The following is a 14,201-nucleotide window of genomic DNA, read 5'->3' on the forward strand; positions in this document are numbered from 1 at the left end:
TCAGAGAAGTTAAGTGACTTGCCCAAGGTCACACAACAGACATGCTGTGGAGCCGGGATTAGAACCCATGACTTCTGACTCCAAAGCCTGGGCTCTTTCCACTGAGCCACGCTGCTTCTCCCCGGACAGTCAGTCCAATGGGTTTAATGACTGAATGTCACTTACAACATTCCTGTCCATTCCTGCCCCAACGTCACATCCTTCGCACAGTCAAAATTGGGAGTAGAACGTGAAAGGATCCCAGACAAGGAAGCCACCTCATCACAGTGGAGGGGTGATGGCAGTGAGACATCCAGAATGTCTTCTCCCACTTCCGCCCATTCTTGCCTCCATTATGTCCACTCTGCACCAGAATGGAGAGAAGGGAGGGTGTTCCACAAAGAATATACACCTTACAAGGCGTAAACTCCTCATATACCCATTTGGGGTGCTTTGCACATATTAAATGCTTAACAAATACCATCATTATTATTATTTGAGAAGCAGCATGGCTCAGTGGACAGAGCACAGGCTTGGGAGTCAGAGGTCATGGGTTCTAATCCTGACTCCACCACTTGTCAGCTGTGTGACTTTGGGCAAGTCACTTAACTTCTCTGTGCCTCAGTTCCCTCATACGTAAAATGGGGATTAATACTGTGAGCCCCACGTGGGACAACCTTGATTACCTTATATCTCCCCAGCGCTTAGAACAGTGCTTGGCACATAGTAAGCACTTAACAAATACCAACATTATTACTATTATTATTATTGCTTCTGGCACAGCCCACAAACATACCATGGTAGCCTGGAGGCTAGAGAGTGAATGAGGAGCTCTACAGGCTGGTTTCCTTACAGCCATAATGCCTTCAGACTGTCACCAGTCCCTTGGGAAAATTCTCCCAGAAATTCACCCTGACACTGTATTATAACCGGTTATGAAAATTAACCTCAAATTTAGGAAGAAGGCTGGGGAACCCCTTCCTTTATTACACCCTAACCTGTACAGTTTGCTCCTCTAATGCCATCCTTCTCACTGTACCTCCATCTCATTAACCTCACCGCCGACACCTAGCCCATATCCTGCCTCTGGCTTGCACCTCCCTCCCTCCTCAAATCTGACAGAAGATTACTCTTCCTTCCTTCAAAGCCTTATTTAAGGCACATCTCCTCCAGGAGGCCTTCCTTGACTAAGCCCTCTTTTGCTCTTCTCCCACTCCCTTCTGCGTTGCTCTGACTTGCTCCCTTTATTCACCCCACTCCCAGTCCCACAGCACTTATGCACATATCCGTAATTTACTTATTTATATTAATGTCAGGCTGCCCCTCTAGACTGTAATCTCACTGGGGACAGGGAGTGTTTCTGTTTATTGTTATATTGTACTCTCCCAAGTGCCTAGTACAGTGCTCTGCACACAATAAGTGCTCAAGAAACACGACTGAATGAATGAATTAATTAATTAATGAAAGGTACTCTGTTCATCTGCTCAGAGTAAACCTTCATCAGCACTTTATGAGGCAGCCCTGCCCATTCCCCCACAATCCCCCTGCTCTTTTCTTTTTATTATGCAAGCCCGATTCCTTTCACCTTTCTTCATGGCTTCTATTTTCCAACCTGTTCATAATTTTCATCACCCTCCTCTGGACTTCTTCCAAATTCTCCCCATCTCTCTTCCCGCAACTCCTCTGGAACAACTCACGCAGAGGGAGAGAAGAACAGACTTTAGCTTTTCTATTTGAAAACTATGAGGGCTTTTTAAACCTGCTTCTGTTCCTATTTCCACCTTTTAATATTGGAAAATAGATACAATATAGATAATATGAAAGGTGGGCTTCCTCGTGGCTCTTCTGGAGGCTAGCCCTGCATGAGATGCGAGTAATATAGCAACCAGCTGGGAGAGGAAATACTAAAAAAAATCAGCCAGAAATAGCTATTCATTTGAAAGCAATTGGCCTGGTCATTAACAGGAATCCTGAAAACCCAAAGTACAAGCCACCACCAGAAATGGGTCCTGGGAAAATATATGCTCTACCTAATGTACTACTGATGACTTTCTGGAACCTTCATCATTTCATCCTGTCTTAGGTGTGTGCTTGTTATATTCCCTGCCTATGACAATAGCTGATTCCAATTATATTACAAACCCCCTTTGGTCAAGGACCGTGTCGTTTGCTACTGATATACCTTCCCAAGGACTTAGGATAGTACTCAGCACAAAGAAGGAACATAATATATACCATTGATTGATTGATCTAAAATTGTCTATTGTTGAGGAGACACAATAAATTCTCCACAACTGAGGTAAAAATCTTCTCAGCTGGGTAACATAAGAAACTTACATAGGGAATAGGACCTCCAAACCCTGCTTTAGAATAGTCTAATCTCCCTGTGTTTCTGGGAAGTGTCCTATTTCAGAGGTGCTTATACCTCCATTCCAGTCAGTTTTAAATACAAGACGTTCTAGTGGTAAAGAAAACAGCAGGTGAGCATAGAAACGGAAAACATTCTTGCCGCAAGAGGTCATTTATAATAGTAATGATGGCATTTGTTAAGCACTTACTATGTGCAAAGCACTGTTCTAAGCACTGGGGGGATACAAGGTGATCAGGTTGTCCCACGTGGGGCTCACAGTCGTAATCCCCATTTTACAGATGAGGGAACTGAGGCTCAGAGAAGTTAAGTGACTTGCCCAAGGTCACACAGCAGACATGTGGCGGAGCCGGGATTTGAACCCATGACCTCTGACTCCAAAGCCCGTGCTCTTTCCACTGAGCCACACTGCTTCTGTATCTTTGGGCACTCATAGCAACAGGGTGATTTTCCTTAAGCTGTTGGATTGGGGAAGGCCCTGGAAAGACTTTCCTTAAGCGGTTGGATTGGGGCAGACCCTGGAAAGACCTCTTTTAGGGAAGTTGAGCCAGTTTTCTAAAGGGCCACAAACAGTGGCAGCCACAGATGTAAGGATCTGATCACAGCAAGGCCTAGTGGCTAGAACACAGGCCTGGGAGTCTTAAGGTCATGGGTTCTAATCCCAGCTCCACCACTTGTCTGCTTTGTGACCATAGGCAAACCACTTCACTTCTCTGGGTCTCAGTTACCTCATCTGTCACATGGGGATTAAGACTGTGAGCCCCATATGGGACAAAGGTCTGTGTTCAACCTGATTATGTTGTATCTATCCCAGTGCTTAGAACAGTGTTTGGCACATAGTAAGTGCTTAACAATTACTGTAGTCATTATTTTTATTGTCAATAGTCCTGGTCACCTCTCAACCCTTCTACGACACAATCACTTGCCTATCAGTTCTCCATTGCTCACTACATGCCGAGGACCAAAAACAGATTTTTCTATGGGAAAAGTTACTTCCGCAAAACCTGGCTGGCTACAATCAATCCATCCATCAGTCATTCACATTTATTGAGCACTCACTGTGTGCAGATGACTGTACTAAGTGCTTGGAAGTGTACAATACAAGAGAGTTGGTAGAAACACTCCCTGCCCACCATGAGCTCACAGTCAAGAGGGGGAAACAGAAATCAATATAAATAAAAAAACGGACTGTCTTCCCTGAGAAAAAATGCCTTCAGTGGAGATTTCCCACCTGCCAAACCTCCTTTTGACAGAATAACTCCAAGAATGAATGAACAAAGATATTTCTGATGAACCCCCAACCATTGGAGCTGTCATTTGGAGCCAAACCTCAATTGGCAATGGACAAAAGTTAATGCTAATGAACAAAAGTTCATGTTGCATTTCAAATATTTCCTACCAACCTCTTGAAATCAATTATGACATTTATTAAATATCCGTTAGGTGTCAAGCACTGTGCTAACCGCTGTTACAGACACGGGGTAGTAAAAAAAGGACACAGTCCAGGGTCCAAGATGCAGGGTGAGGAAGTACCTTGTCCCCATTTTATAGACGAGAAAACTGAGTCACGGAGAGGCTAAATGACTTGTCCAAGGTTGTACAGCATGATGGTGGCAGACCTGAAACTAGAACCCAAGTCTTCTGGCTATCAGACCTATGTTCTTTCCACAAAGCTATGATGCCTCCCTGTGAGCGACAACCAATCTTTTGATCCTTCAGGCTAGCATATCACATGCCCCATTCCTCTTTTACTCACTGTAGCATTTCCTTCTCTTTCTAGTAGGTTGCAAGCTTCTTGGGGGTGGGGCATGGGCCTGTTCTTTAGCAGACACATAACAGACATCTTTAACAAGCACATATGGCAGGGCTCGAAGCCTCATGAGAGCTAAATACAAGCCAGTTGACTGATGGATTTCCTGGTGCCGTCACTGCCCAAAGATGAGAGGGAAATAAGGTCTTTGCAACAAAAGAAAATCAACTGAAATAAGGTCTTTGCCTCAGACAAACATTCAAAAGAGCCTAACTTTGTCAAGAAACTAACCGGCCCCCATTCACATGTTTAAGGACAAAACATGTCCTTTTGGAGGGGAGTCTTGAACTATTTAATGGTCAAGGGCAGATTGACCACCTGTTACACAGGACCTATTTGAAAACCTCCCAGGAACAAGAGCATGTTTTAGGTGAAGGTCACTGAGGTCAATTCGCCACCGTGAATTACCCAGAATAAGTCAACCACCTAGCGAAACCTTATTTTTGGCCTTCCATCAATCAGTCAATCAATCACTGATATATACTGAGCAGGTACAGTGTGCAGAACACTGTTCTAAGAGCTTGGGGGAGTACAATACAACGGAATTAGCAGACACGTTCCTTGTGAATTCTACTTTCTTGGCCAATATATGAAAGATGCCACATTTTTCAGGAGACATCATAAACACAAAAGAGGGTATATTTATTGATATGTTTAAAATATAGGTTTTTAACTCTATTTCTTACCTCTTAACAACAAACAAAAGAGATAGACAGGTACTATTATGTTCTGACTACCTACCCCAAGAGTATCCAATAGGAATCTTTGTAGGTAGTTATCAGTGGCACTGAAATCTGCTTAGGAAAGCAACAAGTCTTTTGTTCTGTTGACAACAGTTATTACAATTAATTCATTTTGTGATTGGTACTTGCACTGAGTGACAAGGTGTTATTTTACCTCAGTAAAAGTTAAAGCGGTAATACCTACATGTGAAATAACACCCTGAGCTTGCTATCACTCACACCATATAAGAAAGGTTTTCTCAAAATGTCCGTTTAGCTACCACTCCCTTATAAATTCCACATTTTGGTTTAATTCTTCTTTCCTTCGGTCATATCGTTGGTAGGGTTTTTATGGCTTCTGGCACATTGGCCCTTATGAAATGTTTTAAAGGAATGTAGACTAGAAGACCTAATTCCTTGGGGATATCAAAAGGACTGGAAAACAACCTTCCCCTAAACTGATCAGCAACTGAATGTTCAACCAATCTCCGGCTTAAAATTGCCTCTGCTCTTCACATCCAATGGAAGAGCTAACTGTAGTTTTAGCTCGTCTTGGAATGTGATCCACCCAACTGGTCCTGATTTCAAGGGATAAATTAACCTCTGAGGGATAAATTAACCCTGTGGTATGTTTGTTACTTCTTCTGGTTTCTGAGATGGTCGTTCATCCCCAACTCCTCCTCCCACCCCGGTCTCTAAGCTATCCATACACTTTGCAAGCCACAGACCAAGCCTCAGAAGGCTCAGTAGCCTATTGCACCTTAATCAATTTAGATGCTGATCTTTAGAGGGCAGAAAGTAACACTAAGGTTGTGCTGTCTTGAGCAGAATGAAGTGAAGACTGAAACAATTATCCACCTAATCTAGACAGGGTGTGGGAGGAACCTGCAATTGAGATAAAAGAAGGCTTTCTTTTTTCATCTGAACGATCCCGATTGTTGGTCTTCCTTAAATGAATTCATGAGGTAATTGCTCAGCTCTCTACATCTCTTTGTCAGAGAGTCAAGCAAGGCAATAGGGACCTGAACATATCCAGGACAATACTCTGGCTCCGGGCCCCCCAGATTATCTCCTGGTGCCTGTCTGGGGATTCTGAGTCAGAACTCAAGCCTAGGTGTAATGATAAATTATTCCAGAATAGTGAGACTCTGTAGAGGCTGGAGTAGAATTTTTCTTTGGTTCAAAGGTGATGCTGCTGTTGGTGAGATCCTACTGGTCTATTGTAATGTTTGTCTCCCCTTCCAGACTGTCAGCCCATTGTTGGGTAGGGACCGTCTCTATATGTTGCCAACTTGTACTTCCCAAGCACTTAGCACAGTGCTCTGCACGCAGGAAGCGCTCAATAAATGCAATTGATTGATTGATTAGTAAAGTGCTCTGCACACAGTAAATGCTCAATAAATATGATTGAATGAATGAATGGTTGAGCCTAAGCTGAATCAGTCAATGGTAAGAGATGGGAAAATGGCAGAATAATCAATCAAAGTCAATCGATCATAGGTACTGAGTGCTTACTGTGCGCATTGTTCTAAGAGCTTGGGAGAGTACAATGTAACAGAGCTGACAGACACATTATTTGACTACAAAGAGCTTACAGTCTAGAAGGGGAGACAAACATTACAATAAATCACAGGTATTTCTACAACTTCCGCAGGGCTGGGGATGGGATGAATAAAGGGTGCAAATTCAAGTGCAAGGGTGACAGAAGACAAAACAAGAATCTACCAGAATGGCAATGAGAGCTGTGTTGGGTACTTTGAAAAGCTAAAGCTTACAGGCTGTTTCTTCAGCTTTATGTACAGCTATCATCAGCTGGAACAAAGAGCATTTGATGCTTAACTTTTGCAGAAGACCTGGCAAATTGATGAATGTTTGCAGGGTTTGCATTCAGTAAACATCCCATTAGATATGGATAGTTCAATGCATCTCTACTTTTATTACAAACTGGCCTTGGTGAGCCATTGACTTCATGCAGAACCATTAAAAATCCCCATTTTGAATTTTTTTTATTAGCAGTATTTATCACCTTCTCAAAATCAATTTTATCTTTCAAAATTAAAATGAATGACTATTGCTGCCCTGATCAATATTTGTATCTTTGCTTTCTGAATAGAATTTGAATGTAAAGAAATCTCTTTTTTAACTGCATCAATCCAATTTCAATATAATTCAATATTTAATAAATATAATCCTCTTTGTCTATGCAGGAAAACATCATAAAAAATGCAAAAGGTTTCCTGGTCTCCAAGAACTTGTGAGTAAGAAAGTGTTTCCTTATTTCCTCCATAAATACTACAGTTCTGTGCTACTGGTGTGATTTCTTTTTTTCCTTCACATATTAGAAACGGTTTGGCGCTATTAGGTGTAAAGAAAGGGGGTTTATATCTTTAATCGTTCTGAAAGCAAAATGCTACCTACTATCCCTAAAATTGCCATTTTATCTCTTTAAAATTCTTTGGCTTGACGTTTTTAAAAGGGCAAAAACAGAAAAACCTTATATAATACCTAATTTGTACATCTGTGGTTTTCCTCTGACTGGTGGAGGCACCATATGTTTTTAATTATCATAATAGCCTTAAAGAACCTGTTCACTGGGAAACACATATGATCCTTTTATTACTGGTTTGTAATTTAAACAGTTTTAAAAGAAAAGGTCTGGCTGTAAGGGAGGGACCAGCACAAAGGTCTAAAAACCCTGTTATTGACCTCTGAAAGACCGAGTTCAAATCCCACCCACCGAGGTGGGACCTCATTCTCTCTGACTTGACAGATATAATTGGTCACATGTGAGCTAGCTCTCCAGGACCTTAAAAGAGATAATCTCCAATCTCATGTGATTCAGTGTTTTGGTCCAAGACTGACACAATAAGAATAAGGTCCATAAATATTATCGTGCAAGTAATCTTCACTTTCTTCTCGGTTGGATCCAAATGTATCTGTTGCCTGCAGTGGAGCTCTGTGCAAGCTAACAGCTAGGAATCTGGCCTGTTCACATTCCTCACTGCCCTTTCTCATCCAGAGGTTTGTCCTCTACACGGATGAGTCGACAAAGCGTGCTCACTATTCCGTTCTGATGAAAAGCAATCGGTGTTCTGAGGCTGAGATAAGAGGGTGGAAGTTGAGCTCATTTCCAACTCCACATCTGAACTCTCAGTCTGTGTGATGGCATTATTATAGAACAGAGGACAAACTTGGGCATATCCAGCTCAAGCCTCTCCAGTGACTGAGTACCGAAATGACCAGCGTGAAGGCATACATCTGATGTCTCAGAAATTGAGAATTCACCAGAAATGAACACAAAGAGCCTCAAAAGCTAGGTGGTGACCCCTCAAGAAAGATAAGGTCAATGACTCTACTCCTCTGGGCAAAGAAAAGGTATCAGGTACTTGAGATCACTGATTACTTCCTTTAATAATGGGCAAACACTTGGTATCCATGCAGGATCAGAGCCTCCTCTTTAGGCAGGTGAGGCAAATCATGGACAGTTTCCCAAAATTAGGGCTTTCAGGGGGAGGTGGCAAGCCTACTTGGGTGAAATTATGACTGGGTTTAGGGGTTGACCACCGCTTTTCTGCTGCAATCCCTTCCCCATCCCAAAGAATTGTGGAATGGACCATGGACTTCTGGGCATTTTCTCCACATTCGACTGGGGAAATCCAATAGCAAAGTGTCCCTCAGAAGTGTCACAAGGCTATTCATTGTGGTTTCCCAGGTAAACACTGTGGATAGCTAGGGAGGGAGACAGGAAGATGAACTGAAAACAGCTGAAACACGTACAAACAGAATCTGGATAACTTTTCTCTTCAGAAACTTTCCCTGGAATGATGGTGATAAACCTAACACGAAAGCAAAAGTTTTTCTTGCTTCTCTCAAATCCGCAGAGATGATCTCACTCTCATCAGTGCCTCAGAGTCGGGCAAATGTAAAAATGAGATTCACCATGCTAACCGTCAGAGCAGATTTGCATTTCAGCTCACCAGAAAAGGAGTTGATGCTCATTGAAGATGTCAACAGATGTCTCCTGCATCTTAATCAGAGGCCAGCCTCTAGGTCTGCCCAGGTAGAATGGTGACGCGACGCCTTCCAGGAGGAAGACAGGCCCCCATTTAATTAAAAGACCTTAGTGGGTATGGTGGAGTTTGTGTTCTCCAGAGATCAAGGATCTAGACCCTCACTCCAATGGTTGCCCATCCACCTCCTCATCAAACAAAAACTCTGACAGTTGGCTTTAAAGCACTCATTCACCTTAACCCCTCTTAATTCACCTTGCTACTGTCCTACTACAACCCAGAGCACACACTTTGCTCTTCTAATGCTAACCTTCTCACTCTACCTCAGTCTCATCTATTTTACCGCCAAATGCCTCACCCATGTTCTCCCTCTGGCCTGGAATGCCCTCCCTCCACAAATCCAACAGACAATTACTCTCCTTCTTTTCAAAGCCTTATTTAAGGCACACCTCCTCCAAGAGGCCTTCCCTGACCCAGCCCCGCTTTCCTCTTTTCCCACTCCCTTCTACATTGCCCTGACTTGCTTCTTTAACTCATTCCCCAACCCCAAGACCCACAGACTTATGTACATATCTGTAATTTATTTATTTCTATTAATGTCTGTCTCCCCGCAACTAGACTATAACCTCACTGTGGACAGGGAATGTGTCCGTTTATTGTTATACAGTACTCTCTTAAGTGCTTAGTATAGTGGTCTGCACATAGTAAGCACTCAATAAATACAATTGAATGTATGAGTGACCTCCCAGCCCATGAATTGTCCGTTTGTTTTCGTGGTGTTTGTTACACATTTGCTTATGTGTCAAATACATTTCTAAGTGCTGTTCTCACCCTGTAGACTGTAAGCTCGTTTTGGGCAGGAAATGTGTCTGTTTATTGTTACATTGTACTCTCCCAAGCACTTAATACACTGCTTTGCACATAGTAAGCACTCAATAAATGCAATTGAATGAATGAATGAATGAATTCTGGGGTAACAGCAAGTTAATTAGGTTGGACATAGTTCCTGTTCCACATGGGCTTACAGTCAAAGTAGGAGAGAGAACAGGTATTTAATCTCCATTTTACAGTTGAGAAACTTGAGACATAGAGAAGTTAAGTGACTTGCTCAAGGTCACCCAGCCAGCAAGTGGCAGAGCCGAGATTAGAACCCAGGTCCTTTGATTCTCTGGCCCATGCTCTTTATACTAAGCCATGCTGCTTCTCTGAGGTTTAAGAGTAAGTTTCTGAGCCCGAGCTGAATCTTCTAGACTGTGAGCCCATTGCTGGGTAGGGATTGTCTCTGTTGCCGAATTGTACTTTCCAAGCACTTAGTACAGTGATCTGCACTCAGTAAGCATGCAATAAATACGATTGAATGAATGAATGAATGAATCCTCTACACTTGCAGGAGTTCCATCAGCAAAAACCTCCTCTGCAACCGAAAAAGTACCTGTCCTTCTGCATCAACCCCTTCCTAAATGATGCCAGTCCTCATCTACACAGACAACTACACAAAGGTCTTCTTCCTTTTCCTTGCTGATGTAAAGCAACACCAATTACGGGGGGCCCCTCCCCTATCACATTTCCAATCCAAAGGAATAATAACTGGCATTACTGTGATTCCATCTGCATGCTGCAAAGGCAGAGGAAGGAATAAAACATAAAACACAAAGTTCCCACAGACAACATCTGTCTTAGTGCAAACAATGGACCATTATCTTGTAAATAATTCTGATTAAGCTGCAGCATTTCCCCCCTAAACAAACAGTAGGGGAGCAGAGGGGGAGGATGCTTCTATTGGAAATGCCAGACCGCGGCTACCCCGTGCTGACGCTTCATTTTCATTCATCTCCTTGTATGCCTGTGTCCCCCTTTAAAGATTGTCTTTCTAGTAGTAATTGTCTCCCCCACCAATCCTTTCTGCTGGTGGAAGAAACCACCTGATTTCCCAGTTTCTCATCTCCAGCCCAATGGCAACTGTGTTAGGTTACTATTTGGAGTCAGAGGTCAGGGGTTCAAATCCTGGCTCCGCCAATTGTCAGCTGTGTGACTTTGGGCAAGTCACTTAACTTCTCTGTGCCTCAGTTACCTCATCTGTAAAATTGGGATTAAGATTGTGAGCCCCATGTGGGACAACCTGATCGCCTTGTATCCCCCCAGTGCCTAGAACAGTGCTTTGCACATAGTAAGCACTTAACAAATACCATTATTATTATTATTATTATTATTATTATTATTCTGTGCCTGGTCACAGAAGTCGGTGAGCTAGACCTGAGTTCTTGGGCTACAGGAAGCAAATTAATAATAATGATAATAATCATAATCATAATCATAATAGTATTTGTTAAGCACTTACTATGTGCCCAGCACTGTTCGTTTTAAATTCTGGAGCAGTTACAAGGTAATCAGGTTGCCCCACGTGAGGCTCACAGTCTTAATTCCCATTTTACTAAGGAGGTAACAGGCACAGAGAAGTTCAGTGACTTGCCCAAGGTCACATAGCAGATACGTGGTGAAGCCTGGATTAGCATCCACATCTTCTGACTCTTAAGCCCGTGCTGTTTCCACTAAGCCATGCTGCTTTCCACTGAGTGCCCTGGCAGGCTGAGAAAGCCCAGACACCCCTTTGATGTGGAGCACGACTGGGCAAATTGTATTTATCAGAGAAATACTTTCCCTAGTTAGCTGGATGTTGTAATAGATCAATCAATGAGAAACAACATGGCCTACTGGATAGAGCCTGGGCCTTAGAGTCATAAGGATCTGGATTCTAATCCCAGCTCCATCATGTGTCTGCTTCTTAACTCCTCTGTTCCTCAGTTACCTTATCTATAAAATGGTACTAAGACTTTGAGCCCCATGCGGGACCTGAACTGTATCCAAACTGATTATGTTATGTCTACCCCAGCTCTTAGTACAATGCCTGGCACATAGAAAGCATTTAACAAATACCATAAAAAGTGATATTTTTTGATCAACCAATGCTATTTTTGGGGCACTGACTGTACAGAGCACTGTACTAAGTGTTTGGGAAAGTTTAATACAATAGAGTTGGTAGACACAATTCCTGCCCACAAGGAGTTTTATTGAGAAGCAGCATGGCATAGTGGATAGAGAAGGTCATGGGTTCTAATTCAGGCTCTTCCACTTGCCTGCTCTGTGACCTTGGGCAAGTCACTTCACTTCTCTGGGCCTCAGTTACCTCATCTGTAAAATGGGGATCGAGACTGTGAACCCCATCTGGCACAGAGACTGTGTCCAACCTGATTTGCTGGTATCCACCCCAGAGCTTAGTACAGTGCCTGGCACATAGTAAGTGTTTATCAAATACCACCATTGTTGTTACTGTTGTGAATGCTGGCTTAAGATCAATGGTGTGCTCTTGGCATCTTGTAGAGCAAGGATATTGCCAAAAATATATTTTTTTCTTGTTCTTGACAGACAGTGAAATAAATAAATAATTTAAATGTAATCTAAAGATATGTAATGTGCTTTATGGTTGGGGGTGGTGTGAATATCAAATACCCGAAGGTCACAGATCCAAGTGGATAGATGATGCAGAAGGGAGGGGGATCCGGGGAAAAGAGGAATTAATTGGGGAAAGGCCTCTTGGAAGAGATGTGACCTTAAATAATGCTTTGAGGATGGAGAGAGTGATGATCTGGCATATATAGAGAGGGAAGGAGCTCCAGGTAGGGAGAAAATGTGGTAAAGGAATCAGTGGCGAGATAGACTGAGATTGGAACACAGTGAGTAGGCTGGCATTAGAGGAGCAAGAATGTGTGGACTGGGCTGTGTTAGGAGATCAGTGAGGAGATCAGTACAATGGGGTGGGCTGATTGAGTGCTTTATCGCCAATGGTAAGGCGTTTTTGTTTAATGTGAGCCTGTTGTTGGGTAGGGATTGTCTCTGTTGCCGAATTGTACTTTCCAAGCACTTAGTACAGTGCTCTGCACACAGTAAGCACTTAATAAATACGATTGAATGAATGAATGGGTAGCCATTGGAGGTTCATGAGGATTGGGGAGACATGGACTGAATGGTTTTGTTTAAAAATGATATGTGAAGCAGAGTGAAGTAGGGACTGAGGTGTAATTAAATTATGGCTAAAATAAATTACGAATATGTACATAAGTGCTGTGAGACTGAGGGTGGGGTGAATAAAAGTACAGATCCAAGTGCAAGGGTGATGCAGAAGGGAGAGGGAGTGGGGAAATGAGGGTTTAGTCAGAGAAGGCCTCTCGATGGAGATGAGATTTTAATAAGGCTTTGAGGTGGGGAGAGTAATGGTCTGTTGAATATGAAGGGGGAAGGAATTTCCAGGCCAGAGATAGAAGGCAGGTGAGAGATTGGCAGTGAAATAGAGATCAAGGTACAGTAAGTAGGTTGGTGTTAGAGGAGCAAAGTGAGTGTGCTGGGTTGTAGTGGCAAATCAGAAAGGTAAGGTGAAGGGCAAATTGACTGAGTACTTTAAAGCCAATAGTTAGGAGTTGCTGTTTGATGGGAGGTGGCTAGGCAACCATTAGAAGTAGTTGAGGAGTAGGGAAACGTGGACTGAACGGTTTTCTAGAAACACGCTCCACACAGCAGAATGAAGTATGGACTGGAGTGGGAAGAAAAAGGAGGCAGGGAGGCCAGTAAGGAGGCTGATGCGGTAATCAAGGTGGGCTAGGATAAGTGCTTGGATCAACGTGGTAGCAGTTTGGATGGAGAAGAAAGGGTAGATTTTTGTGATGTTGTGAAGGTAGAACTAAGAGTGTTTGGTGAAAGATTGAATAAGTGAGTTGAATAAGAGAGATGGGTCAAGGATAATGACAAGGTTACAGGCTTGTGAAACAGGGAGGATGGTAGTACTATCTACAGAGATTTAGAAGTCAAGGGGAGGACAGGGTTTGGGTGGGAGGATGATCATTCATGGTTGTTGATTTCACACAGTAGCAAATGGGAAACATAACAATTATATAGGGGAAACTGCCACTGCCATCTGCAAACTTGGAAGAGTCCAACGTGAGCCCCCTGCCCTTCATTCCCTATATGCTAAAGTCTGTTGAACCCTAGTTTTCTAAGTAGGGCTAGTGGAGAAGCTACTTAAGCAGATTAACTCCTATCAACATCATTCAGCAGCCCTCCCTCCCACAGTGACTCTAAAATAGGAAACAAAATTTTTTTTTCCAAATCTGAAAAAGGTATAGGCCTCAATCTACCAATATACGGTTGTGAACTCAGGCCAAGAAGAGACGAATGGCTCTACATTCTTCATGTTTGGCTTGTCCACTTGAATACCCAAATCCTTCACATGGAGAGTCCTTGGGAGAAAAAAAGAACTTCCA

Source organism: Tachyglossus aculeatus, chromosome 11 (genome assembly GCF_015852505.1).
Source record: "Tachyglossus aculeatus isolate mTacAcu1 chromosome 11, mTacAcu1.pri, whole genome shotgun sequence".
NCBI classification, from domain to species: Eukaryota; Metazoa; Chordata; class Mammalia; order Monotremata; family Tachyglossidae; genus Tachyglossus; species Tachyglossus aculeatus.